The sequence below is a fragment of the Peromyscus maniculatus genome, chromosome 2, assembly GCF_049852395.1.
Source record: "Peromyscus maniculatus bairdii isolate BWxNUB_F1_BW_parent chromosome 2, HU_Pman_BW_mat_3.1, whole genome shotgun sequence".
In the NCBI taxonomy this organism is placed as follows: Eukaryota; Metazoa; Chordata; class Mammalia; order Rodentia; family Cricetidae; genus Peromyscus; species Peromyscus maniculatus.
In genome coordinates, this window is record NC_134853.1 from 83,230,587 (window position 1) to 83,256,765 (window position 26,179).

A 26,179-nucleotide genomic window follows, 5' to 3' on the forward strand; every position below is an offset into this window, starting at 1 on the left:
GAAACTCTGTCTCAAAAAACACAAAAACAAACAAACAAAAACAAAGGAAAAGAAAAGGCCCTGAAGATATCATCTATAGGAAGACTATAATCTACCCTTGTTTTCAGCTATCATCAAGTGAATATTCTTTTTGTAAAATTTTTGTTGCATTTTTATTTATAGTATATGTGTGCACAATTGTGCCACTGTGTGTGTGGAAGTCAAGGGACAACTTGTGGGATTCTGTTCTCTCCTTCTACCATGAGGGTCCTAGGCATCAAACTCAGATTCCCCAGGGCTGCTGGCAGGTGCCTTTACCCATCTCACTGGCCCAAAGTGAACATCCTTAACTATTCAACTTGCTGAGATATTTAAAAACAAATAAACTTCTAAAATAATCCATAACACAATTATTTTGATAACAGAAATTTTTAGGTATTACAATCTTTCAATTAAATTGAGCAAATACATAATCCAGATTAGTTTTAATACTGATAGAGTCTTAAATACCAGTAAGTATGGTGCCAGTTAGGTATGCCACCCACTCTTAATGCCAACATGGCATTTTTAAACTAATAATTATTTCTGGGAATATTTGTAATCATTACACCTCTATGCCTTTCCATACATTGTATCACAATCTTTGAAGAAAACACTGATTCTAGAATCTTCATTTCTTTTTAAAATCTGATTTATGTGTATGAGTGTTTTGTCTCCATGTGTGTCTGTGCACCACCATGTATTTGCCTGGAGCCCCTGGATCTCCTGAGATGGGGGTTACCCATGTTGTGAGCTGCCATATGAGGGCTGGGAATCAAACCCAGGTCCTCTGAAAGAGCAGGCAGTGCTCTTAATCACTGAGCCATGGCTCTAGCCCCAAATTTTCATGTCTTAAAGTTACGTTTTTTCAGAAAATTATGAGTGTGTATCATTATATAAGTGAGTTTAAAGACTAAAAAAATAAAGAGAAAAAAAAGCACAACTCTTAGCTTGCCCACTCAATTTGTGGTTAGCCTTTATTTTCAATTTTCTGTCCTTACTTGTAAAGCCTAGTAATTCCATCAGCTTTAGATTCATCATCATCAACTATTTTGAAGAAAGTTGGGGTTTGTTTGTTTTTATTGACATCAACATTGACAGTCAGGCTCTGAAGTACTTAAGACACTGCACATTACATTACTATCAGAATTTCACCTGCCAAGTCTATTGGATTGAAGAACAGGTATCTGAACCCACCTTAGTTTGTTGGGTGGATGGGAAAAGATAAATTGGCTTTATATTTAAAGATCCATCAAACACATAGACAAGCAAAATCATAGTCAAGATTAATTTTTTTGTCTGTTTCGTTGATTTCTGAGACAAGGCTGCACTGTGGTAAGCCTCAAATTCAGAAAGAATTTCCCTCTTGAGAGCTGGGATTAAAGACATGTGCCACCACAGCGGCTAGAAATAATTTCTTAAAAGATTGTAAACCGGGCAGTGTTGCGCACGCCTTTAATCCCAGCACTCGGGAGGCAGAGCCAGGCGGATCTCTGAGTTCGAGGCCAGCCTGGTCTACAGAGTGAGATCCAGGACAGGTACCAAAACTACACTGTCCCAAAAAACCAAAAACCAAACCTAACCAAACCAAACCAAAAAACCCAAAAGATTAACTTGTAGCAATTCCCCAGGTTTAATTTTAAATTCACTTCTAAAGATTTTACTTCCTCTCCACTTCCTCCTACAGAATAATGGTTCAAAATGGAAATAGAGACAATAATTAGGTCAGGCTCTTGGACGCAAAGCTGGGGTAGCTGCCCGTGTTAACACCCAAGATGAGTGTGAATCTTTCGAGTTTTAAGCCGCATCTTCTCCCATTTCACGAAGGCATTCTGGAATTTTCTCCCCTTCCACAGTCTCTCACATAAACCACTTAAGCACCTTTTTTTTGGGGGGGCGGGGGTGGGGAGGGCATGTAAAATTTGTAAAGGAGCCTCGTGTTGTTTGCTTTCTCACGACCTATGGAACTAGCTGAGTGGGAACCACTGGCCCGCCAGGCCCTCCGCACTCCAGCTGCCCCTAGCGGGGCGGGGCAGGAGCCGGGTTCAACATCTCGTTCCCGCGCGACTCCATAAACCACGCCTCGGACATCTGGTTTCTGGAGAATTCCCAGCGGCCGTGCTTCAGCCTCAGGGAACCTTTCCTTACCCTCCGCGGGAGCGGACCTTCTTCTCTCGCACGAGGTAAATCCTCCCGCTTTGGCGTCCACAAGAGACAAGTTCCCGCCCATTGGACACGTGACCGCAGATGGCCCTGAACTCAACGCCCCCATTGGTCAGGCCAGACTCCGCCCTCTGGGTTGGCGCACCCGTTGCCCGGATGTGCCGGTCTAGGGCGATCTGACTGGCGTCCCAGAGCCAAAGGCTGTTGCTCCCTTGGTAGGCTGGGTGAGGTGTGACGTCGGGTGAGGTCCGGTGAGGTGTGACGTCCGGGTGAGGTGTGACGTCGGGTGAGGTGTGACGTCGGGTGAGGTGTGATGTCGGGTGAGGTGTGAGGTGTGACATCGGGTGAGGTGTGACTTCGGGTGAGGTGTGACGTCGGGTGAGGTGTGACAGAGGCGACAGCGGCCGGAAGTCAGGGAGGGCTGAGTCGGGGTTTATTCTTAGCCGGGCTACCATGTTATTAGCTGAAGTCTCCAGAAGCAGCGCATGGCCAGTAGCTTTGCGCGGGTAACTTTAAGAGGATTTAGCAATCAGATGGCTTCAGAGAAAGACAGAAGGCAAACCCAGGCGTGTGGCCAGGTGGTTGTGCAGTACTGGAGGAAGAACATTTGAGGTGGGGCAGGAAATATTCTTTGAACGGGAATGTGTGGATTTTATATCTTGATGGATGGCCACTCCCTCGCACATTCTAGCGTAGAATAACTAGCCCTCCCTGATAAAGAACAGCACATTGCTTTGTGTTTCTTAACTTCTGCTTTCTTTTTCATGGTACAGCTTGGCACTGAGCCTCTTCCCAGGAGATTGCATGAAGCAATGTATATTTATTTATTTTACTAATTCATCTCTTTCTTTCTAGTTAATATTGAAATGCTTATTGTGAAACACCAGGAGGATAAGCCGTTCCATTTCCTTGAGTCACTTCATTCTAATTTGTACAGGTTTGTGCAGTCTATTCCAATAATACATTTAGCAACAATTTTATAGGTGTTCACCTCCCGGGGAATGCATTTCATTAACACCAAAATTATGTAATTTTGCTAATTAGAAAAGTATTCAGACTTAACTAGAACCAGTAAAATCACCCAAAGATATGTGCAGAAGAAGGAACCCTCATTTCTGTCCTGACTCCCAGGTAAGGTAACGACTATTAAAATCTGGGTTACAGGTCCAGTGAGATGGCCTTGCAAGTTAAGGTGCTTACCACCAAGGCTCATGACCAGAGTTCAATCCCTGGAACCCAAAAGGTGGAAGGGGAGACCTGACTCCCACGAGTTGTCCTCCGACAGCTACATACTGGCTGGGACATGCGTTCCCCTCCCCATAGGCACAAAATAACTTAAAACAAAAAACAAACAAAACATCTAGGTTCTGTCCTTTGATACTTTGCATGTCATTTCAAAGCCACACCAGTAGGCATGTACAAAATTGCTTGGCCAGAAATATAAAAAATGAATAGCTCGCTTTCATCACTAAATAATTCATGCACAGCTTTCTAGGTCAGCATCCTTCCATCTAACTCATCGTTAAAACAAAAACAGCCGAATAATAAGGTATCGCATAGTAACTGTGTGCTATAATTTATTCAGATATGCTACAACTAATGATTGTTTCCAGGATTTCATCTGAACAAATAATGTCACAGTGAAATTCTTAGAAATCTGCTCTTGAGTAATTTCTATGGAATGTTTTTTTTTTGATTTGCTGTCTCAAGTCATGAGAGCATTTCAACTGTGATATATACTTCTTGTTTATCTTCCAAAATTTTATAGCAATTTATATTAACAATGTCAAGAGGGATCATATTTATGAATACACAGCAGTAATGAATATATTGCTCTTCAGAAGATTTTGCCAATATAACATGTCAAGTACTTTGTATTTATTTTATAATTGAATATTTTTTAGGTGTTTATGAGTCCTTTGGTGTTCTTCTTATACAAATTGCCTAGAATATGTGTATATATGTATGTATGAGATTAGGCAATTTTTCTGTTGGGTAGGTTGTCTTTTTAAAAATCTTGGGCCTGTAGTAAGTCAGAATATCACATCAAGCAGTATGGTTAGAGTGAAGTTCTTCATTTCACTGCTGGAAGAGGAAAGGACTGGACTGGAGTCCCAACATCCCTTCTAAGGTTATGCCTAGATAAGTATATTAGTTAAAACAAGAGCTAGCTGTATAGGGCTGGAGAGGTGGATCAGCATTTAAGATCACTGACTCCTCTTCCAGAGGACCCAGGTTCAATTCCCAGCACCCATATGGCAGCTCACAACTGTCTGTAACTCCAGCTCCAGGGGTTTTAACACATAGATGCAGGCAAAATACACTAGTGCAAATAAAATAAAAATAATTTAAAAAATCTAGCTGTATAAATAACAAGACATTTCAAAGATGAGAAGTTCAGGATTGATAGAACAGTTCTGCTGTGCCTGCCCTCCGCCCCAGCCTTCTGGTGACATCTTTCTTCTGTTTCATTACTCTGATAGCTCTGTTGTGGTCTTTATCCTCATGGTCTTAGAGAGCCAGTGTTTAGGAGTTAGTATGATAGAGGAAAGAATGAAGTACAGGCTACAGGATCTATGTTTCTTTGTGTATCTGCAGTTTTAATTGTAAAATATGATATTAATATACAAAAGTACATAAGACAATATATAATTTTAAAAATATGTTAAGAAACATCCATGAAGCCTCTACTCCAATTATGGAACAGAACATGGTAAGAAGTTCAGAAGCCCATGTTTCCTTTTTTAATCAAAGCTCTTCCCTAGAGGATGTCTCTACCTAGAAATTACTATAATCCTGACTTTATACTAATCATTGCCTTGCTTTTCTTCAAAATGTTCTGCCCAAGTCTAAATGACAGCTTGCCTATTTTTAAATCTTCATGTTTTATATTACTTTGGTTCTTAATTCTTCTATGCAGTGGGTATTATTGAATATACTTATAAGATAGCCCATGTGTTGAAGTAAAGGCTTGGTTCCCCAGCACCTGGCTCTACTGGAAGGTGATAGTTACAGTCTTTTGGAAATGAGGGCTAATGGACAAAAATTAGAGCTACAACCTTAGTAGGGATGTTGGGACCCTAGTCCAATCCCTTCCTCTTCCAGCAGTGAAATGAAAACTTTAATCACACACTCCCTGCTGTGATATGCTGCTGCACCACAGGCCTAAGAACTACTGTGCTAACTGACCATGGACAGAAGCATTCAAGACAAAGGCTGAAATGGACAGATCAACCTACCTTTCCCTTCTCCTTTCTCTCTCCCTTTTCTCGTTTTCCTTTCTTTCTGACATTACCCTCACATTTAGGATAAAGTTTTGCTATGTAGCCCAGGCTTGCCTCACTTCATGATTCTCCTGCCTAAGCCTTCATGTTTATTGTAAGTCAGGACTATTACAGATTTATTCCCATTGGCATCCTTTTACGTGTACCCTAGTCTGCTTGCACATTTCTCTAGACTATACATTTAGGAAATTTTTCTGAATTTGTTTATAAATGTCAGCATGTTTCCAAAAGTAACAGTTCTTGTTACTCTATACCTTCACTAACTTTTAATAATTTCTGATGGTGATGTTGCTCTAAATGCTGTGAGTGTGTTGCTCTGATTGGTTGATAAATAAAATGCTGATTGGCCAGTAGCCAGGCAGGAAGTATAGGTGGGATAAGCAGACAAGGAGAATTCTGGGAAGAAGAAGGCTGAGTCAGAAGACGCCAGCCCACCGTCCAGGAAGCAGCATGTAATGGCACACAGGTAAAGCCATGGAACACATGGCAACATATAGATTAACAGAAATGGGCTGAGTTTAAGTATAAGAGCTAGTCAATTGTAAGCCTGAGCTAATGGCTGAGCAGTTTTAATTAATATAAGCCTTTGTTTGTTTACTTGGGTCTGAGCGGCTGTGGACCAGGTGGAACACAGGAAAACATTTAGCTACAAATTTCATACTTATAAAATTTTGAAAAGTTGGTAGACATCCAGTTGTCTTTTGAGGAAGATTCTCATCAGCTATGGTACTAATGCTTACATCTCACTGATTAGGCCCTAGACACATGGTCACACACTATTGTAATAAAAACTAGAATATATAGTATTTATGCCAGACAGTTACATGCATAGTTACAACTTGGAGATTCTATTAATATAAGAAAGAGAGACCAGGTGTTGGGAAATATATAGCAATCTCTGACACACTAATGATAAAAAGGTTTTAAATGCTGAGTTTTATTTAGGACTTGTTATGTTCTAAATTCTATTCTAAACACTTGGCCACACTTCAGTACTAGATAAGATATGATGAGCCCTAGTTTGTAAATAAGAAAACTGGGGCATTGAATGCTTAAGTAGCTTACTCAAGACTAGCTAGAAAGTATGCTACCAAGTTTTAAATCCAGGTAGTCTGGCTTTAACATCCATCTTAATAAAGACACACATTTAAAAAAGGAATGTTAGTTTTCAGTCTGCTATGTGTTTTACAGATACTTTCTCTCTATACTTCATAAAGTATAACTCAAAAAGTTTGCAACATTATAGCAATTACTTTTCTTTTACTTTGTAAGTGTGTTTGTATATATGTATGTGAATGTAGGTGTCTCTAGAGCTTAGAGGTCTTGGATCCTCCTCTAGTTAGAGTTACAGGCAGTTGTAAACTGCCTGATGTAGGTGCTGGAAATTGAATCAGGTCTTCTGGAAGACCAGTACATACTCCTTCTCTCTCCCTGAACAATTACATTTCTCTGAAAATTCTAGTTCATCATTTTTGCAGCATTGTTATTTTAAATCTAAATGTAAATCAAACAAGTTGAGATACATACTCGAACATAAACTAAGCTGAAGAGTCACCATGAAAGAGGGGAGGGGGAAAACCCATTGTGCTGACTGATACAGGGGTCACTGCTGTGTTCACATGCTGTGGTGCTGTGGCCATGACGAAATGTTTCACATTTATCAGACACGTACTTGGCATCAGGCACTGACAGTACCAAGAAGGAAAGAAGTTACAGAGCCTTGACAGAAGTTGCCTTTCTTTTAACATCCCTTCAGATAAGTCTAAGCATTGCTTCCAGGATGCTACTTTAATATAACTAATGCAGGACTTCACCACTAGGCTCTCATTCTCAGCTCCGCCACCTACAGCGTAGAGTCTGAAAACCTGAGCCTAGAGCAGCCCTAGTTACTGTAGAACTCTGAACCACTGGCCACTCTGAACATTTCTCATTTTACTCCTCTCAAGTCTACTGGACAATGCTCTGGTTGTTTTTTTTTTTTCACAATAATAATTGTTTTGCTCATGTCTGCCTTGCCCACAGACCACAATCTTCCTTAGATCATGGTTCATGGGCCATGCCTTAATTATCTTTATGCCTTAGCCAAGGCAATCCTGGAATGAAAATTAATTCTAAAAATTCTTTTAAAATAACAAATAATTCATTTTGCATTTCTGTTAAATGTAGGTTTCCAGTATTCTTGCAGGGATATTAATGTGTATAAAATGCTCCACAAGCATGAGTACATGCTTGCTAAGTGAGCATGGCATGAATATAGCAAATAGTCATCTTGAGACAGAATTGCACATCAGCTCAAACCAGATCATGCAGAAAATCTGGATATATGGAATGAAAAGGGTATTGCGTAAATGTGTTATACAAGTAATTTATTGTCCTGTGAGAACTAATTTATAGGTGTGGCCTCTTGTACTATCTTTTGATCATCCTGAAGGAACTGTTTTGCATCAGTAGACTGAGAAGAGGTATTTTAGCACAACATAGCAGTAGATAATTACTGCTGAAAGAGCTGTGGTTGTAGCAACATTAGCATAAGAAAACTCTACAGGCGCAGAAGAGAAACCTAACATTACCTTTTCATCAAATGCAAGAAATTATGCATTCTTCACCCGTTTTTTTTTTTTTTTTTTTTTTTGCAGCATTCACCTTTGTAAACATGAACACCTTCTCTCAGGTGTTCAACTCCTCATTTGCGGGGGGGTGGGGTGGGGGGGGTTATGAGCCATTTCATATGATGTTGGACCTTTTATATACATTGAAAATCCATTTAATCTTAGATTCTGACCAGGACAGAAACTTCACCCATATATTGGACTTGAGTGTGTAACTCCAGAGAGTATTGGCTGGAATAAATACAAATAATTGGATCGCTGTTTCCTTGGGGCAAATGGAAAGGCTAACTACGATTTAACACTTCCTTGATTAACATTCCCCTCAAAAGCCTCACACTTGGTTGCCTAATGAAATTAAGGGATTTCCTTACATTTACATAGACATAGTCCACAAGCCTTCAATCCAGTAAGGTGTCATCATTCTCTCACAGATTCATTCCTCAATTTTTTTTGGAGATAGGGTTTCTCTGTGTAGTTTTGCGCCTTTCCTGGAACTCACTCTGTAGCCCAGGCTGGCCTCGAACTCACAGAGATCCGCCTGCCTCTGCCTCCTGAGTGCTGGGATTAAAGGCGTGCACCACTGCCGCCTGGCCAGTTCCTCAATTATTTTTATTACATTGATTTATTTATTTGATGTATGGGTGTGGGGGGGGCACTTGTGTGGAGATCGGCAGACAACTTGAGGGGAGTCAGTTCTTCCCTTCTGCTCTCTGGGTCCCAGGTATCGAACTGAGGTCATCAGGCTTGGCAGCAAGCGCCTTTGCTCACTGAGTCATCTTCCCGGCCCTTGCAAATTATTTTAAGCAAGGAGCTATGCTGATTGGTAAGAGCTGTCAAGTGTCTGGGGAACTAGCAGCTTTACATAAAAACCTATCATTCCCCGAGGAAATTAGTGTCATATGAGTATGGAAATATAACAAGGAAATAATGACTTACTATCTCAACAGATAAGTTGTAGAGATACAAAAGAATAATTGATTAAATAACTAATATTGAGTAAGATTAACCACACCTATGGGAATTCTAGCCATTTAGAACACAAAAACCATAACTTAGTACCATTGTGTACCTAATGAAAAGTGAGTCAACTTAAAAAATAAGTAAAACCAATTGCTAGACTTACACAATTGTTTGTTTGTTTGTTTGTTTGTTTGTTTGTTTTGAGACACGGTCTTTTAGCTGGAAGTTTCTCCAGTCTTGCCTTGCCCAGCAGTCTGGACAAATCTCTCCCACCTGAGTCCCCCAGCCACTTGGTCCCAAATAAATACACAGAGGCTTATATTACTCATAAATTATATGGCCTGTGGGTCAGGCTGCTTGCTAGCTAGCTATTATAACTTAACTCATTTCTATTAATCTATATGTTGCCACATGGCCATAGCGTTACTGGTCTGCAGGTATCTTGCTCCTTTGGTGGTGGGCTGGCATCTCCTGTGCCTCTGCCTTTCTTCTTCTGGTCTCTCTCTTGGATTTCCCACCTAGTTATAACCTGACTCTCCATAGGCCAGAGCAGCTTCTTTATTAACCAATCATAGCAACACGTATTCACAGCCTATAGAAAGACCGTCCTAAAGCAGGGTCTCTCTAGCTCTAGCTGTCCTGGAACTCAGTATATAGAAATGGACTATATTGCCTGCCTCTGCCTCTAGTGCTGGGATTAACGGCATGCACCACCACCAGCTAGACTTGTAAATTTAGCTGAGTGTGATGGGACATCCCTGTAATCCCAGCATTCAGGAAGCTGAGGCAGGAAGATTGCAAGTTCAAGGTCACCCTGCACTATGCAGAAAAGACCCTGCATCAAAGATAAACAAGGGGCCGGAGAGATGACTCAGTGGTTAAGAATGTTGGTTGTTCTTGCAGAGGATCTGAGTTCTGTTCTCAGCAGCCACAGGGTGGCTACAATCCTCTGTCACTCCACTTCCAGAGGATCCAACAGGCAACAAGCATGCGTGTGCCACATATACTTGCATGCAAGCAAAACACTCATACACATCAAAAATAATAAATCTAAAAATATTTTTAAAATATCAGGAGTCATCTCTGGTTAAACTAGGAAATTTCTTTTTGCACTTTAATTAAAAAAAAAATAACCTAACCCCAAAGTAGGTATAAAAGCCTTTGTTCCAAATAGATAGTATACAAATGGTTTTTTTCTTGTGTGTATTTTAAAGACTTAAGAAAGTTCTAATATAAATAATTTCGCCGGGCGTTGGTGGCGCACGCCTTTAATCCCAGCACTCGGGAGGCAGAGCCAGGTGGATCTCTGTGAGTTCGAGGCCAGCCTGGACTACCAAGTGAGCTCCAGGAAAGGCGCAAAGCTACACAGAGAAACCCTGTCTCGAAAAACCAAAAAAAAAAAAAAAAAAAAAAAAAAATTTCAACCTGATTGATTTTGTAATGCAGCATTAAAAAAATCCAAGTAAGTGGAAAAATATATAAATTGGTCATTTATGAAAAAGTTTTTCTCTTTGTAGTGTTTCTTGTGCAATAGCAAACAAAACCATTATAGATTACACTTTTTTACAGTGTGGTAAAACCTCTGAAACATGCACTTGATAAGCCTCTGACCACACACAAAAACAGCTATTTATTAAAATAGACTTGACTTTAGCTACATAAACATGTGAAGTTCTCAATTTTAATATTAAAAATATGGAACACTTCACAAATTTGTGTGTCATCCTTGCACAGGGGCCATGCTAATCTTCTCTTGTATCATTCCAATTTTAGTAGATGTACTGCTGAAGCAAGCACTCAACTTGGATTTTTTTTTTTTTTTTTTTTTTTTTTTTTTGGTTTTTCGAGACAGGTTTTCTCTGTGTAGCTTTGCGCCTTTTCCTGGAACTCACTTGGTAGCCCAGGCTGGCCTCGAACTCACAGAGATCCGCCTGGCTCTGCCTCCCGAGTGCTGGGATTAAAGGCGTGTGCCACCACCGCCCGGCTCAACTTGGAATTTTTAAAACATTATTTTTTTTAACATTATGTGTATGGATATTTTGCCTGCAGGTATGTCTGCATAACACACATGCAGAGGAGGCCAGAAGGTGTCCAATCCCCCAGAACTGGAGTTACAGACAGTTGTGAGCTGCTGTGCATGCTGGGAACTGAATCCTAATCCTCTTTGAGAGTAGCAAGTGCTGAGCCATCTAACTTGGAATCTTAAGCTAGAATAAATTAAAGCAAATGCCTCAGATACCCAGAGTAGCCTATATGTCATGTCTGTAAAATGTGGAAAGCCTATTATATTTCTTTTTCTCTCCTCCCCGTCAAAGTCTTAGTGTTGTGTGTGGTTTCCTTGATTGCTTTGTTATGTTTTAAAATGACCGTGATGAGGCACTGGACTACATTTGGAAAGAAGACATTGCATTAATAATACCATATGCAGGAGAAATAATTTTATGAAAAGCTGAGTGTAGATAATGTCTCATGTTGGAGCATAGGCTGGCCTAGAAATCATAGTGTAGCTGATTTGGCCCCAAATTCATGGCAAACTTCCTGCCTCGGCCATGTGATTAATGGGATTACAAATGTTAAGTCACCAAGCTTGGCTTTTATCCTATCATATTTTTAATTTAGGACCAACCTTGTATTTAAGAATATAAATTAACAAAGAATTGTTGAACACCTACTATATATTCCTCATGTACAAACTTAATAGGAAGTTAGGCAACTAGTTCTAACAGGAAGTGGGGATAATAGTAAAACCATAAAATCAGGCTTATTTCCTTCACTACCAATATGTATTCTTTAGCAAGGCCTTCCATGTCAAGTGTCAGTGATCATCAATTCATTCAATATAGACAAACAAATAGTGTTAATATATACCAGCTTTGTTGTGGGGCAGAAATGCTCTTAAATAAGACACTATATATCTGTACTTCTGAATGTTCCTCTTACACACCAAATAATTGACACCAGTGGTTCCCAACAGGAAGTAATTTTGTCCCCTTAGAAGACATTTGGAGACAATATTTTCTTGTCTAATTTGGGGTTATGATGGGCCTCTAATATGTAAATGACAGAAATGCTGCTAAAAGTCTATAATGAGCAACTCAGATTTCACCCTCACTGCTCCCACAAAGCATTGTCTGTCCAATAGTACCAGTAGTGCCAGCATTTGTAAGTCTGGATCAGACTTTCTCCTCAACACTTATATATATATGAAATCCACCCCTTTCTCTGCAGTAATTTCACATTTTATGTAAGGAGAAAATGTATTTCTTCACTTTTCTCAAAATATTTATCTAGACTCATTTGGCATTATCTTTCTGTGGCTAAGTACCTCTTTCCCCTTCTAAGTTAATTCTTTAATATTTATATTCCACCGGTTCCTCAGGTTATTGTATACTACAAACAAAAATGCATTCCATATCATAGGATAAAGATTAAACATCAAGTAGAGAGTTCATTCCCTTTGGTTTTGTTATCATCCTCTCTCATCTCCAAAATTGTTTCACAGGTTTTTTTCTTTCCTGTACATTTTCATTCTGTCCCACATGAGTAATGACTTTTTTGTGTCTAAAAGGACTTCATTGTATCCTATCCTAAAATACTCTTAAAACTTACAGTATTTTGGCTCCTTTAAAAATTTCCAGTGTCCCCTATGACTTCATCACCTGTTTCCTAGACCAGTTTATCTGAGTTCTTCCAGCCTTTTGTCTACACAGTACTAGAGAATTTGGATTATGTCCACTACTGCTATCAAAAACTTCCAGTTAGTTAGCCAGTGCCTATACATAATAACTGTTGATGGTTAAGTAATCAATTTACAAGGTATTAAGCTTGGATATGGTATAAGTTAGTGCAGAAGAAAAAAAAACGAAGTTAAAGGATTAAGTGATGGGTTCAGAACTCTGCATGTAGGAAGCAAGGAGCCAGAATTCAGATTCAAGGCTGTCACATGCCAACAGCTATACATTGTATACAACTCTTCATTTCTTAAGGAGTCAGCCTCCTTAGTTTGGTCTTCGGAACTCTTTGTGTTCTGGCTCTAAACATTTTCCAGCTACTGCTGACCTTCATTCAAATCACACTCTTGCTGACTTAACCATTCACCACTATATCCCATCTTTGCTTTCTTTTCTTCTGTCAGGGCCTCATATGATAATCTTTGTCTACATGAGCCTTCTCACACATCTCTATAGCTTGAAATGCCTACTGATCTTCTAAAGCCCAACTCACTCTCAGCTTCGTTTGGTCTGCTCTGACCACCCCACCCCACCCCACCCCACCCCCACCCCACCCCCACTGCCCCACATGGCAGCTCACAACCATCTGTAACTCGAGTCCCAGGGTGTCTGATGCTGTCTTTTGGCCTCTAAGAGCACCAGGCACACATGCATGTAGTATGCGGGCATACATGTAGGTAAAACACTCACATACATAAAATAATTTTTAAAAAAAGAACTTAGGAAAGAGTAGAAGCTCAACAAATGGTTGCTTCTAATATTCACAATTCTGCAAGATACTGATAACCTTTACTAACAAATAAGGGAGCTGAGGTTCATAGAAGTTAAGTGACCTGCCCAATTGTACAGGTGCTCCAAGATGACTCAAGCTTGATACTACCTGTGACTTTAGGGTTTGGTCCCTCCTACACACCTTTCTCTTAGTAGCTACTAAGTAAGTGTTGAGCCAATGAGTAAATGTGTGCTAAGGATGTGTTATTACTGATAGAGAGTCATGAGAGTCATTGGACATAAAAAAAGAAGAGTACCCTTCTGCTGTGACTCACCTTCATGTGCAGCATTTATCATCCACTGAAGCAGAAGGAAAACAAACCCTCCTGTCCTAATAAAATAGCTTAGGCAGCAATGTGGTGAAGTCTTCATCATACACTCGAGAATACACCTTTAACAAATGCTTTGTTGTTAGTTAAAATCAGCAGAGCCATGTTCAGAAAAGCCATTGCAATCCAAAAGATTGTTTAAACACTCAGTATATTTCCTTCTGTTTTTACAACATTGTCTTTTACATTCAGGAGTTCAAGGGTTGTGTGTGCACATGTGTATAGTATATGAAAAATATTTATAATTGAATTTTCTTTATGGTTTTTTGAGACAGGGTCTCTCTGTGTATCTCTGGCTGTCCTGAAACTCACTCTGTAGACCAGTCTGGCCTCAAACTCTCAGAGATCTGCCTACCTGTGCCTCCCAAATACTGGGATTAAAGGTATATACTACCACTACCCAGCACAATTTAATGGTTTTACACATTAAGTCATCTAGCTATTTTACCCTTTTGATAGTTGGATAACTTAATATATTATTCAACTATTAATTTATCCTTTTAATTTTTAAGTTATGTAATTATCATATACTTACATATGCTAAGTTCGTGTGTGTGTGTGTGTGTGTGTGTGTGTGTGTGTATCTAGTTTTTTTTTTTTTTTTTTTTTTTTTTTTGGTTTTTCGAGACAGGGTTTCTCTGCGTAGCTTTGCGCCTTTCCTGGAGCTCACTTGGTAGCCCAGGCTGGCCTCGAACTCACAGAGATCCGCCTGGCTCTGCCTCCCGAGTGCTGGGATTAAAGGCATGCGCCACCACCGCCCGGCTATGTATCTAGTTTTTTACTTGTTCTGCTGATGGTTTAATTCTAAAATAAAACCATTATTGGGACTGTTAAACTTTTAATTTCTGGTGTGATAATCTGATATATTACTCTCCTGTTTAAAAAAATGTCCTGGCTACCCACTAATAGCCTTAAAAACAAATGTAAAAAATATTTTATTGTTGGCATGATGGCAAATGCCTCTGTATCCCCACATTCCAGTATGCCCAGCCTTCCAGAGGCTGAAGTAGGAGGATCATTAGTACACACACAAACTTGCACACATTTTATTAGAGTAATTATTACAGCTTTGGTTTTCTTTTCTCAAAATCAATTATGTTAAGCCTTTTGCATGGCATATAAATATTAAAATCAGCATGTCAAATTTATACTAAACAAGTGGCCCACATCAACAGAACTGGAGAACTTATGGTAAGTGAAATGAGCCAGGCACAGAAAGACAAATATTACATTTTTCTCTCATATATGAAAGTTTTAAAAATTGATTTCACAAAAGTTAACAGTAGATTAGTAACTACCAGAGGTTGGGTGAAGATAGGAAGGAAGGTTGTTGGATACAGAAGTGAGACAGAAGGAATAAGTTATAATAGATAGCACAGTAGAGTGGCTATAGTTAATTTATTGTAGATCTTAAAATAGCTAGAAGAAAGCATTTTGAATATTCACAACACAAAAAATGCTAAGTGGTTGACATGCCCTGACTTAGCCATTATGCACAGAATACATGTATTGAAATGACTTGGTGTAACCTATAAACAATCATTTACTGTGCCATTTTCGAAGCCAGTGAAATCTTAATTGAGGTTGGATTGAATCTATAGGTCAACTGAGTAAAATTTTCACTTAATAGCTTTGAATCTTTTAATCCATAAGTACTCTAATAGGACTTTTAAACCTACAGTTGGTTCTTTCTGATATTAGCCTTTCAGTCTTCTGATACTTCCGATCTGCTTTCTTGTTTGTTTATTTTCATCTCATCTGTGTTACACTTAAAGTGCATCTCTCATATGGAGCACAGAGTAGGGTCTTGTGCTAGTGTGAAGATGCACACTTCTGTATGCACACATGCCAGAGAAAGGTGTCAGTGTCTTCCTTTATCATTCTTGGCCTTACTGCCTTGAGACAGTCTCTCACTGAACCAGCTCATTTCAGGTGGGCTGTTGGCCAGCCAGCTCCTGGGGTGCACCTGTCTGCCCCTCGGTGCTACGGTTACACACATGCATAGCTTTTTGTGTTAGTGCTGGGGATTCAAACTCAGTTCCTCACACTTGCAAAGCAAACACTCTTATGTTGACCTGCCCCATGACCATCAAGGCTATGTCTCCAAAGATGGAAGAATATTCCAAAGACCTGCATGCACAAAAACCAGGGGACTCTAGGCATTTGAGCTCAAGAGTAGTACAAACAAAACTCCTTTCATTTTTATTATTAAAGCAAGCAAAACGTAAGGTGACATTTACCATTCATTAACTTGAGCAAATACATGTACAGCAGAGAATACACCTAGTGTTATATCTTACCATCTTTGTTCATGTGAGAAGAGCCAAGAATATTCCTCCTAGGTATTTGCCTTTCTCACAGAGATAATGTCATGCCAGAGCATTCTCTTCATGTCCTTGCTCTCAAGTGCATTCAGTCATCATAGTTTATGCAAGTCTTTGTAGAAGGCCACCTTGTACATGCTACCCTATCTGTAGTTTACAGTAAGTTCACAGCTTTCTTTCTTTTTTTTTTTTTGGTTTTTCGAGACAGGGTTTCTCTGTGTAGCTTTGCGCCTTTCCTGGAGCTCACTTGGTAGCCCAGGCTGGCCTCGAACTCACAGAGATCCGCCTGGCTCTGCCTCCCGAGTGCTGGGATTAAAGGCGTGCGCCACCAACGCCCGGCGTTCACAGCTTTCTTACACAGGCTTCCACACTCTTGCCCACAAAACCATCTCCCCAGCTTCCCACTCACTATATATATTACATTCCTTGGGAATTTCACCAGGCAGTGTTATAATTTTACTTGAAACACTATATAGAAATTTTCAGAAATGAGGGGGTGCTGTATAGATTTACCCATTCCTACCATTTCTTTTGTTACTGTTTTGGGGTATTTGTTGTTGTTGTTGTTTTCTTATTTTGTTTTTTGAGACAGAATCTCGTGTAGCTCAGGCTGGCCTCACTAGATAGCCCGAGCTAGCTTTGAACTCTGATACTCCTGCCTCTGCCTCCCAACACATCTCCCATTTCTCTTGCTCTTTCCTCATACCTGGAGATGCAGTTCTCCTTGTGTTATATTTCTCCTCATCCTTTGGAAGTTCCACTAATCTTTCTTGTAGAGAGTAAATCTGCTCATAGTGAACTCTTTTCATTTTGCTTTGTCTGAAGAGCCTTTGTTTGCCTTCTTCTTAAGGGTGTTTCTCATGGCAGTCTCTATTTGATAGTTGTTACTGTACTTTTTTTTTAATGCTGCTCGTCTTTCTGTTGCCCACATGGTTTCAGTCTAGAAATACAGGATCACTTTACTCATCATAGTATAAGGAAATAAAAGGCAACACAGGATCCTCTATTTGTGATTGTTATTAAATGCAATCCTCTTCCTAACATTTGCATGGCTCAAGACACCAATGGAGGCCCAGAAATCAAATCAAGCTAACTGACTGCTAAATAGAATGCGTTCCGGCCTTTGGTCTTTATAAATACAGCTTTGTCAGGACAAAGAAAAGCAGGTGAAATTGTGGATTTTATTCAGTTGACAAACAATAACAAGATGACTGAATTTAATTTGTGTACTTGTCTATTCTGATGATGGACCAGTGATGTTTATGTGAACACTAACATAAAGACTCATATATATAGAAAATTATGTAATGTTTACTCATCTTGTTTTCTGTGAGAAAAAAATGATCATTATGTTGTTATGACCAAATCACTTATGGTATGCTCTGATGTATAGCTGGGGCTGGTAACGTATGGCTTATGGATCAAATCTGTTTTATAAGGAGAACTTTACTGGGACACAGCCACAGCCCTTTATTTGTGTATTGTCTGCGGATGCTTTTGTGAAACTATGGCATATTTGAATAGGTGCAAAAGATCATTTTTCTCTCCAGGCAGTGGTGGCACATGCCTTTAATCCCAGCACTCTGTTTTTTTTTTTTTTTTTGTCTTTGTTTTTCGAGACAGGGTTTCTCTGTGTAGCTTTGTGCCTTTCCTGGAACTCGCTTTGTAGACCAGGCTGGCCTGGAATTCACAGAGATCCGCCTGCCTCTGCCTCCCAGAGTGCTGGGATTAAGCCGGGCGGTGGTGGTGCACGCCTTTAATCCCAGCACTCGGGAGGCAGAGGCAGGCACATCTCTGTGAGTTTGAGGCCAGCCTGGTCTACAGAGTGAGTTCCAGGAAAGGCTCCAAAGCTACCCAGAGAAACCCTGTCTTTAAAAAACAAAAAATAAAACAAAAAAGATCATTTTTCTCATAAAGAAAAATGTTCACTATCTGACATGTAGCAAGGTTTGTCAATCATCTCTCCAAACTACTTTTTAAAAGTAGTGTCCCACTTCCAGACTGGCAGTGTGAGTGGATTCATGTTATGATACCCATAACTGCTGAATATTATTTTTAAATAAGCTATTTTTAAATATCTGGAAATTGTGGTAATAATTCTAGAAAGTAAAAAAAAAATCTACTTGTGAAAATTACTGACTTTTTTTAGTAGAAAGGGGAACAAGAGTGTGTGTGCTACATGAACCATGACTTTCCTCCCTGCTCTCTTTCCCCAGAGTCTAAAACAATGCCCCAAACAAATGGGGCTGCTTCTCTCCTAATCCCCCTGTCAGGAGATGCAGAGTCTCATCATGAAAAGACAGCAGCCAGCATTTGTCAGCCCACACCCCAGCTTTAAATTAGAGGTGGTTAAGTCTGGCAGATGGTGCCACTGTGTTGACCTCTCTCTTCTACCAACCCTTCTTCCTAAAGACTACCCAAGCATGAAAAGCCAAAACACAGGGGCCGTGATCATTCTTGCCCCACTTTCGTCATAGGGCAGAAGTTCCATCAGGGAAGAGGAAAGCAGAGAAGACCAGACAGAGCTGCTGCTGCTGCCTCCCAGGATCCTGGTCCATGAACTAGAGGAGGCTCTCCAGACTGTCTAGTCCAGTGGCTCAGACATTTTGCTCAAGAAGAGAACAAAGAAACTGCTAAGCTCTCATCAAAGAAACTCATTTTGAAACAGAGTATAGGAAGTCAGCTTAAGGATGCTCTTGCGGGGGTGGTGGTGGCTATAAAAGGCTTAAAAAGAGTTAGAACCAGGCATGATGTCCATGCCGCAATCCCAGCACTCAGAACACAGAGGTGGGTGGATCCCTATGAGCAAAGGCCAGCTTGGCCTACTTAGTAAGTTCCAAGAAAGCTAGAGCTACATAGTGAGACCTTGTCTCAAAAAAAAAAAAAAAAGTGTCTGGTAGTTCCACTGCTAAAAGTAAAAAGTTAAATTTAGATTATGTTGTTTTGGTTTTTTTTTTTTTTTTCAAGACAGGGTCTCACTATGTAGCTCTGGCTGTTCTGGAATTGTGTAGACCAGGCTATGGTGATATTTTATTTGTACTGAAATGTGATTTTAATTTTATGTTAATAAATAAAGTTGCCCTGGGGTCAGAGCTATTAGAGCCATAGCAAGAGCATGGTGGTTAGAAGAGCTAGGTAGATTTCTGTGTGTTCAGGGATACAGCCAGTATTGGAGACATACGCCTTTAAGACCTGGAGGGCGGTACTTACAGGCAGTGACAAGGCAGTCATGTGGTTGGGTTTACAACCAATGAGAAGGCAGAACAGAAAGACTATTTAAACACAGACAAACAGGAAGTAGCTCTCTCTCGGGGAAGCTAGGAGCACTGCAGCAGGTAAGATTTTATCGCTGAGCTCTGACCTCTCGGCTTTCTCTTTTACATTGGCTCTGTGTTTCTTATTTTAAAAAGACGATTGGTTACATCTACATCTGGTGCCCAACGTGACAAGAATCCATTAAAAACTGCTTGGGGCCGGCTCCCTAGCCGGAGCAGCCGGCTCCCTAGCCCCGGCCCAGGTCTGCTTGGGCTCAGGCCAGACTGTGAGCTGCTTGCTTAAAGCCAGTGCTACAAACAACTCAGGCCTGCCCTGCCAAACACGGCCCCTGCCTGTAAAGCCAAGCCTTGACTAGGCTCAAGAGAGAATAAGTGGCTGGCTTTAAGCTTTAGCCGGCTACCCCTTCGCTTTCACTTTCACTTTCGCTTTCTCTCTTGCTTTCTCTCGGTCTCTCTCTCTCTCTCTCTCTCTCTCTCTCTCTCTCTCTCTCTCTGGATTCACACCTAGGACATTAGGTGGCTGTTTGAAATTCGCTCAGATTTCTACTGTTCTATGCATATTTGGAAAGTCATAAAGGAAACTATTTAAACGACAAATTTTTTCCACATTAAAAAAAAATGGGTTTTCTGTGTACATTGGAAGAAAATTGGGTTTTTGAAATTTTAGGCAGTCTGACAATGGAACAACTATATGAGAAGATTAATGTTGATCGAATTATGCAGCTTATCACCATGCTTATTCTCATTTTACTATTTAAAAAGATAGTCGATTTAAGTGCCAGGATAACAGCTTTAGAAAAACCTGTTAAACCTGTAAAAATTCAGACAGGAGAAATTAACAGTGAAGTTGGTTCAAGTTTGGATCATAAGGTTACAGGAAGAAAGCCTGTTTTCACACAGTCACCCTTAATTTATCCTGTAACTGTACAGCAGATGCCTGATCAAATGGCTACACAAAATATTTGGGCTCCAATTGAACTGATGGATTTTAAAAGGTTTAAGGAGGCAATAGTATCTTATGGCATGCATTCCCCATATGTAAAGCAAATGTTAAACTCTTGGTCAACATATAATAGGATTATATCACAGGACTGGCGGGACCTTGCACAAGCTGTTCTGGAACCCAGCCAGAGACTTCAATTTCTAACGTGGCTTAAGGAGGAAGCTAGAAACGTAGAAAAACAATGGACGGATAAAGGAATACAAGTTTGTCAGGATCAGCTTATTGGAGAAGGCCAATATGCTTCAATACAAACACAATGTTTATATGATGTTCAAACCCTAATTTTATGTCGAATGGCAGCCTTGAATGCATGGGACAGAGTTGAGGAACCAGGAAAAAAACCTGAGTCATTCACAAAGGTTATGCAAGGCCCAAAAGAATCTTTCACAGATTTTTTAGAAAGACTGGCTTCAGCAGTAAACAGAATGGTCTCAGGATCAGAAGCTAGTAAGGCAATAATTGAAGCTTTGGCATTTGAGAATGCGAATGCAGCATGCAAAAGAATAATCAGGCCGTTAAAGGCAAGATCTGCACCTTTGGAAGATTGGATTAGAGAAACAATTAATGTTGAGGCTGATGAGCATGATGATACGTGGGTAGGAGAAGTAATTTCAAAAGGTTTGAGGAGTGTTAGATGTTTTGGGTGTGGAAAGCAAGGACATTTTAAAAGGGACTGTAAACAGGTCATTCCTAGAAGCAATATTTCTTCAAGGAACAATGGCAACAGAATGACCCTTCCTTCTGGAGTATGCAGAAGGTGCGGTAGGGGAAACACTGGACCAATGAATGTAGATCAACAAAGGACAGACAGGGTAATCCTTTGCCTCAGTTTTCGGGAAACTCCCGGAGGGGCCTCATGCAGGCCCCCATAGCAAAACCAGTTCAAACCTTTCCTGCAGCTGTAGAGGAAATCCCTGCTCTGAGCGATTAAATAACCAAATGACTATTGGAATAAATCATGCTGGTCAGGATGATGAAACAGAGAGAATAGAAAATTCAGGAGAAAACATAAAGAAAATTTTTTGGCCAACTTCTATTAATGAACAGAGACCAAAATTAACGATAAAAATAAATGGTGTTTTGTTGTCTGGTCTGGTAGACACAGGTGCGGACATTACCATAATTGCACCAGAATTTTGGCATCCAGCTTGGCCTCTTCAGGAGGTAAACGTTCAACTGTTAGGAATTGGGACATTATCTGGAGTGAAACAGAGTGCAAGATGGCTGGAATGTATAGGTCCAGAAGGACAGAGGGGAAAATTAAAACCATATGTCGCTAACATAGCTATGAACCTGTGGGGTCGAGACTTGTTGCAACAATGGAATACTCAGATTAAAATCCCTCCAATCTCAGAAACAAATCATAAACTAGCACATGTTGCTGAGAGAAATATTAGAAGGCATTATTTTGAGTGGTCACCAGCCATCCATATTATACAGGAACAGGGCACAACAACTGATAATCTTCCAAAAATACCAACAGCTCTACCTTTAAAATGGTTAACAGACAAGCCTGTATGGGTTCAGCAATGGCCTTTAACAACAGAGAAACTCCAGGCTTTAGAAGAGTTGGTAGAAGAACAGTTAAATGCTCAGCATATTGAAGAATCAACCAGCCCTTGGAATTCTCCTGTATTTGTTATTAAAAAGAAATCTGGTAAATGGAGAATGGTAACAGACCTTAGAGCAATTAACAAAGTAATTCAGTCGATGGGCTCTCTACAATCTGGAATTCCTTTGCCTACTCTGTTACCAAAAGGATGGCCTCTCATAGTTATTGATTTAAAAGACTGTTTCTTTTCAATACCCTTACAAGAAAAAGACAAAGAAAGATTTGCTTTCACAGTGCCTACTTATAATCATTCTCAACCGGTTAAAAGATTTCAGTGGAGGGTCCTCCCACAGGGAATGTTAAATAGCCCAACTCTGTGCCAATATTTTGTGCAACAGCCATTGGAAGTGATACGTAAAAAATTTCCTAAATCTATAATTTATCATTATATGGATGATATTTTACTAGCTGACTCAAATGCAGAATCTTTAGAAAGAATGTTTGAAGAAATAAAGAAAATTTTGCCTTGCTGGGGATTACAAATTGCTCCTGAAAAGATACAAAGAGGAGATTCTATTAATTATTTAGGATATAAAATAGAGCTACAAAAAATTAGACCCCAAAAGGTGCAAATTCGGAGAGATAGACTACAGACTCTTAATGACTTTCAAAGATTATTTGGAGATATTTCTCATCTACGAACTATTGTTGGGGTAAAAAATGATGAACTGACTAATTTGTTCAAAACCTTAGAAGGTGACAAGGACTTAAATAGTCCAAGAGAATTATCACCTGAAGCTGAGAAAGAATTGGCCTTGGTAGAAAAGAAAGTACATGAAGGGCACGTGGATCGTATTGATCCAAAGCTGGATTGCATTTTGGTTATTTTACCTTCTAGGCATTCTCCTACTGGAATATTAATGCAGAGGGAAGATATTATATTGGAATGGATATTTTTACCAAATAAACCAAATAAAAAATTAAAAACTTATGGGGAAAAAATCTCTGACTTGATTTGGAAAGGAAAATTGAGACTTCGTCAATTAGCAGGAATAGACCCAGCAGAAATTGTCGTACCTTTAACTAAGGAGGACATTGAAAAATTATGGACAGAAAGTGAACCTTGGCAAAGAGCTTGCAGTAATTTTTTGGGAGAAATTAACAGCAAATATCCCAAAAGCAACAGAATTGATTTTATAAAGAGAGCTGATTGGATCTTGCCTCGAATTGTACGGCAAAAACCCATATCTGGAGTTCATACATTTTATACAGATGCCAACAAACAAGGAAAGGCAGGTTACAAATCAGAAAATTTAAGTAAAGTGGTACAAAGTCCTTATAATTCAGTGCAAAAATCAGAATTGTATGCTATTCTGTTGGTATTAATGGATTTTTCAGAACCTCTCAACATAGTAACTGACTCTCAGTATGCTGAAAGAGTGGTATTACATATTGAGACTGCAGAATTTATCCCTGATGCTTCAGAATTAACTTCACTATTTATTCAATTACAAGATACAATCAGGAAAAGGAGTCATCCTTTATATATAACTCACATCCGATCTCATACTGGTCTGCCAGGCCCTTTAGCACAAGGCAATGACGAGATTGATAAATTATTGATAGGAAATGTGCTGGAGGCCTCAGAATTTCATAAAAAACATCATGTCAATAGTAAAGGTTTAAAAAAGGATTTTTCCATAACCTGGCAACAAGCCAAAGAAATAGTAAAGAAATGTCCTGCTTGTTCCTTCTATAATCAAACGCCATTACCAGCAGGATGTAACCCAAAGGGTACTCAGAGGAATGAAATCTGGCAGATGGATGTGTTTCACTTTGCAGAATTTGGAAAATTGAAATATGTACACCACACCATTGATACTTATTCAGGATTTCAATGGGCAACTGCTTTGAGTTCTGAAAAAGCTGATTCTGTAATCACTCATTTGCTAGAAGTTATGGCCATCATGGGTATACCTGCACAAATCAAAACTGACAATGCTCCATCATATGTCTCTGTTAAAATGAAACAGTTTTTTTGCTTATTACAATATAAAGCATATTACAGGTATACCACATAATCCTACAGGTCAAGCAGTTATAGAAAGATCAAACAGAACTCTAAAGGATATGCTAAATAAACAGAAAGGAGTAACAAAAACCCCCAGAAATAGACTGCATAATGCTCTATTAACTTTGAATTTTCTGAATGCCAATGAGAAAGGAACAACAGCTGCAGAGAGACATTGGATAATAGAAAAAACTACAGAATTAAATCAGCCTATATACTTTAAGGATGTGCTGACCTCAGAATGGAAACCAGGGTATGTATTACGTTGGGGACGAGGTTTGCTTTTGTTTCTACAGGAGAAGATAAGCTGTGGGTACCATCAAAATTGATAAAGGTTAGCCGGGCGGTGGTGGCGCACGCCTTTAATCCCAGCACTCGGGAGGCAGAGGCAGGCGAATCTCTGTGAGTTCGAGGCCAGCCTGGGCTACCAAGTGAGTCCCAGGAAAGGCGCAAAGCTACACAGAGAAACCCTGTCTTGAAAAACCAAAAAAAAAAAAAAAAAAAATTGATAAAGGTTCGATTTGAACAAGAGAAACCTCTTAATTAGAGGAGGTGATAGTTCATCAACCAGCATGAACATCCAATTTAAACTAACTTGTACCAGTAACACATGTCTTTTCATTTAATCAGATAATAACTTGCCAAAAAGGAACATCCCCAAAATTAGTCTTGGGGAAAGGTTTTTGTTTTTTGTCTTTTAGGAGGATGAAGGTTAAGGAATCTGAAGAACACAAGACAAATGAGACAACTGAAGAAAAGGGACAAATCATCTATCCCAAGAAACAGAGTGAAATGGTGTATGGGTATATATTATCTAAAAAAAAAAATTTATGTCTTCTTAAATGTTTGTTTCTGCTTTTCTCTAAAGATTTAACACTATTGGTCTTCTAATAGTCCCAGTTCAATTAAAATTTAAAGCTGACTTTGGAGTTGGAGAATGGCTCTCTCCTTCTTTAAACTCAAGCATGTTGTTAAAAGGAAAATACAAACTCCCTGTATCATGCCAGAATAAAAGAGCCATTTTCTGCTATGGGACAGGACAAAAGCCAAATTAATTAAGGGACTATTCTATTACTAATCTCAACTCTTTGATTCTATTCTGATTCTTTAAACTTTTCTTAAAGTATAAATTTTATATCAAAATTTACAAGATTAATATATATAGATATATATATATATATATACATTTTAAACTTTGTTAAGATATGAATGGTCATATAGAGTACTAACTAATTCTAGAAAAAAGGCTTCAATTAGCTGCATATATATGTCTTTGTGTTCGAGTCTCTTATCAGTTTTCTGCAGGAAATCACGGCCAGGCCTAACATCAACTGAAATCTCCAGGAAGAAGATGGGGCCCAACAACAACAACAACAACAACAACAATTCCACGTGGACAATAATAATATCACTAAGCTGACAAACATCATCTACAGATCAGCTTTGAACTACAAGGTGCTCAGAGCAATGCTGAGATGATCCAGTCTCAAAGACTACTTGAATAAGGACTTGAGATAAACCCTGAACTTTGGCATTATACACAGACTGGATAATAATGAAGGATATAGTTACCTTTCCTAGAATTTGACAATTAACCTAAAATTTTTCTTTCAGGATAAAGATAACTTCGCCCATACCCAGCAGGAAGCAATTTTAAGAATGATGCCCACATTCCCAAAGAGGTGGTGTGGGGCAGGTGGTTTTTTTTGGTTCTTTTTAATGGGTTTTGGGTCTGGGATAATTTTCATTGTTTAGGGGGGTTGGTTACAAGTTGTTGTCAAGGGTTAGGAAAAAGGCTAAGCAAAGGAGATTAGATTTAAGGTTCTTGTTTAAAGAAAAAAAAAAGAAAGAAAGAAAAGAAAAGAAAAAGACAATTACTAGTTTTATTTTTTTTTTTTTTATTTTTATTTATTTTTTTTTTTTTTGGTTTTTCGAGACAGGGTTTCTCTGTGTAGCTTTGCGCCTTTCCTGGAACTCACTTGGTAGCCCAGGCTGGCCTCGAACTCACAGAGATCCGCCTGCCTCTGCCTCCCGAGTGCTGGGATTAAAGGCGTGCGCCACCACCACCCGGCCAATTACTAGTTTTAAA

General features: G+C 39.4%; 1 protein-coding gene, 1 long non-coding RNA gene and 1 other non-coding gene across 5 annotated transcripts in view; 1 reads left to right on the forward strand and 2 right to left on the reverse strand.

The window, feature by feature from the left end:
* The window catches only part of Shoc1 (shortage in chiasmata 1), an 86,434-nt gene extending 84,065 nt beyond the window's left edge, over window positions 1-2,369 (reverse strand). Inside the window, exon 1 of the mRNA XM_042271211.2 lies at window positions 2,167-2,369. The gene's annotated coding sequence lies outside the window, so the exon portion shown is untranslated. The remainder of the gene's footprint in view (window positions 1-2,166) is intronic.
* A 286-nt stretch (window positions 2,370-2,655) lies between these two features.
* The window catches only part of LOC143271857 (uncharacterized), a 34,506-nt gene continuing 10,982 nt past the window's right edge, over window positions 2,656-26,179 (forward strand). For all 3 annotated transcript variants that reach the window (XR_013049134.1, XR_013049136.1, XR_013049135.1), the window contains exons 1-3: window positions 2,656-2,793; window positions 3,037-3,118; window positions 3,226-3,312. This is a non-coding gene — a long non-coding RNA (uncharacterized LOC143271857). The remainder of the gene's footprint in view (window positions 2,794-3,036; window positions 3,119-3,225; window positions 3,313-26,179) is intronic.
* On the reverse strand, window positions 10,724-10,831 carry LOC121827680 (U6 spliceosomal RNA). The gene has a single exon (XR_006069999.1). It is a non-coding gene; the product is annotated as a U6 spliceosomal RNA (small nuclear RNA).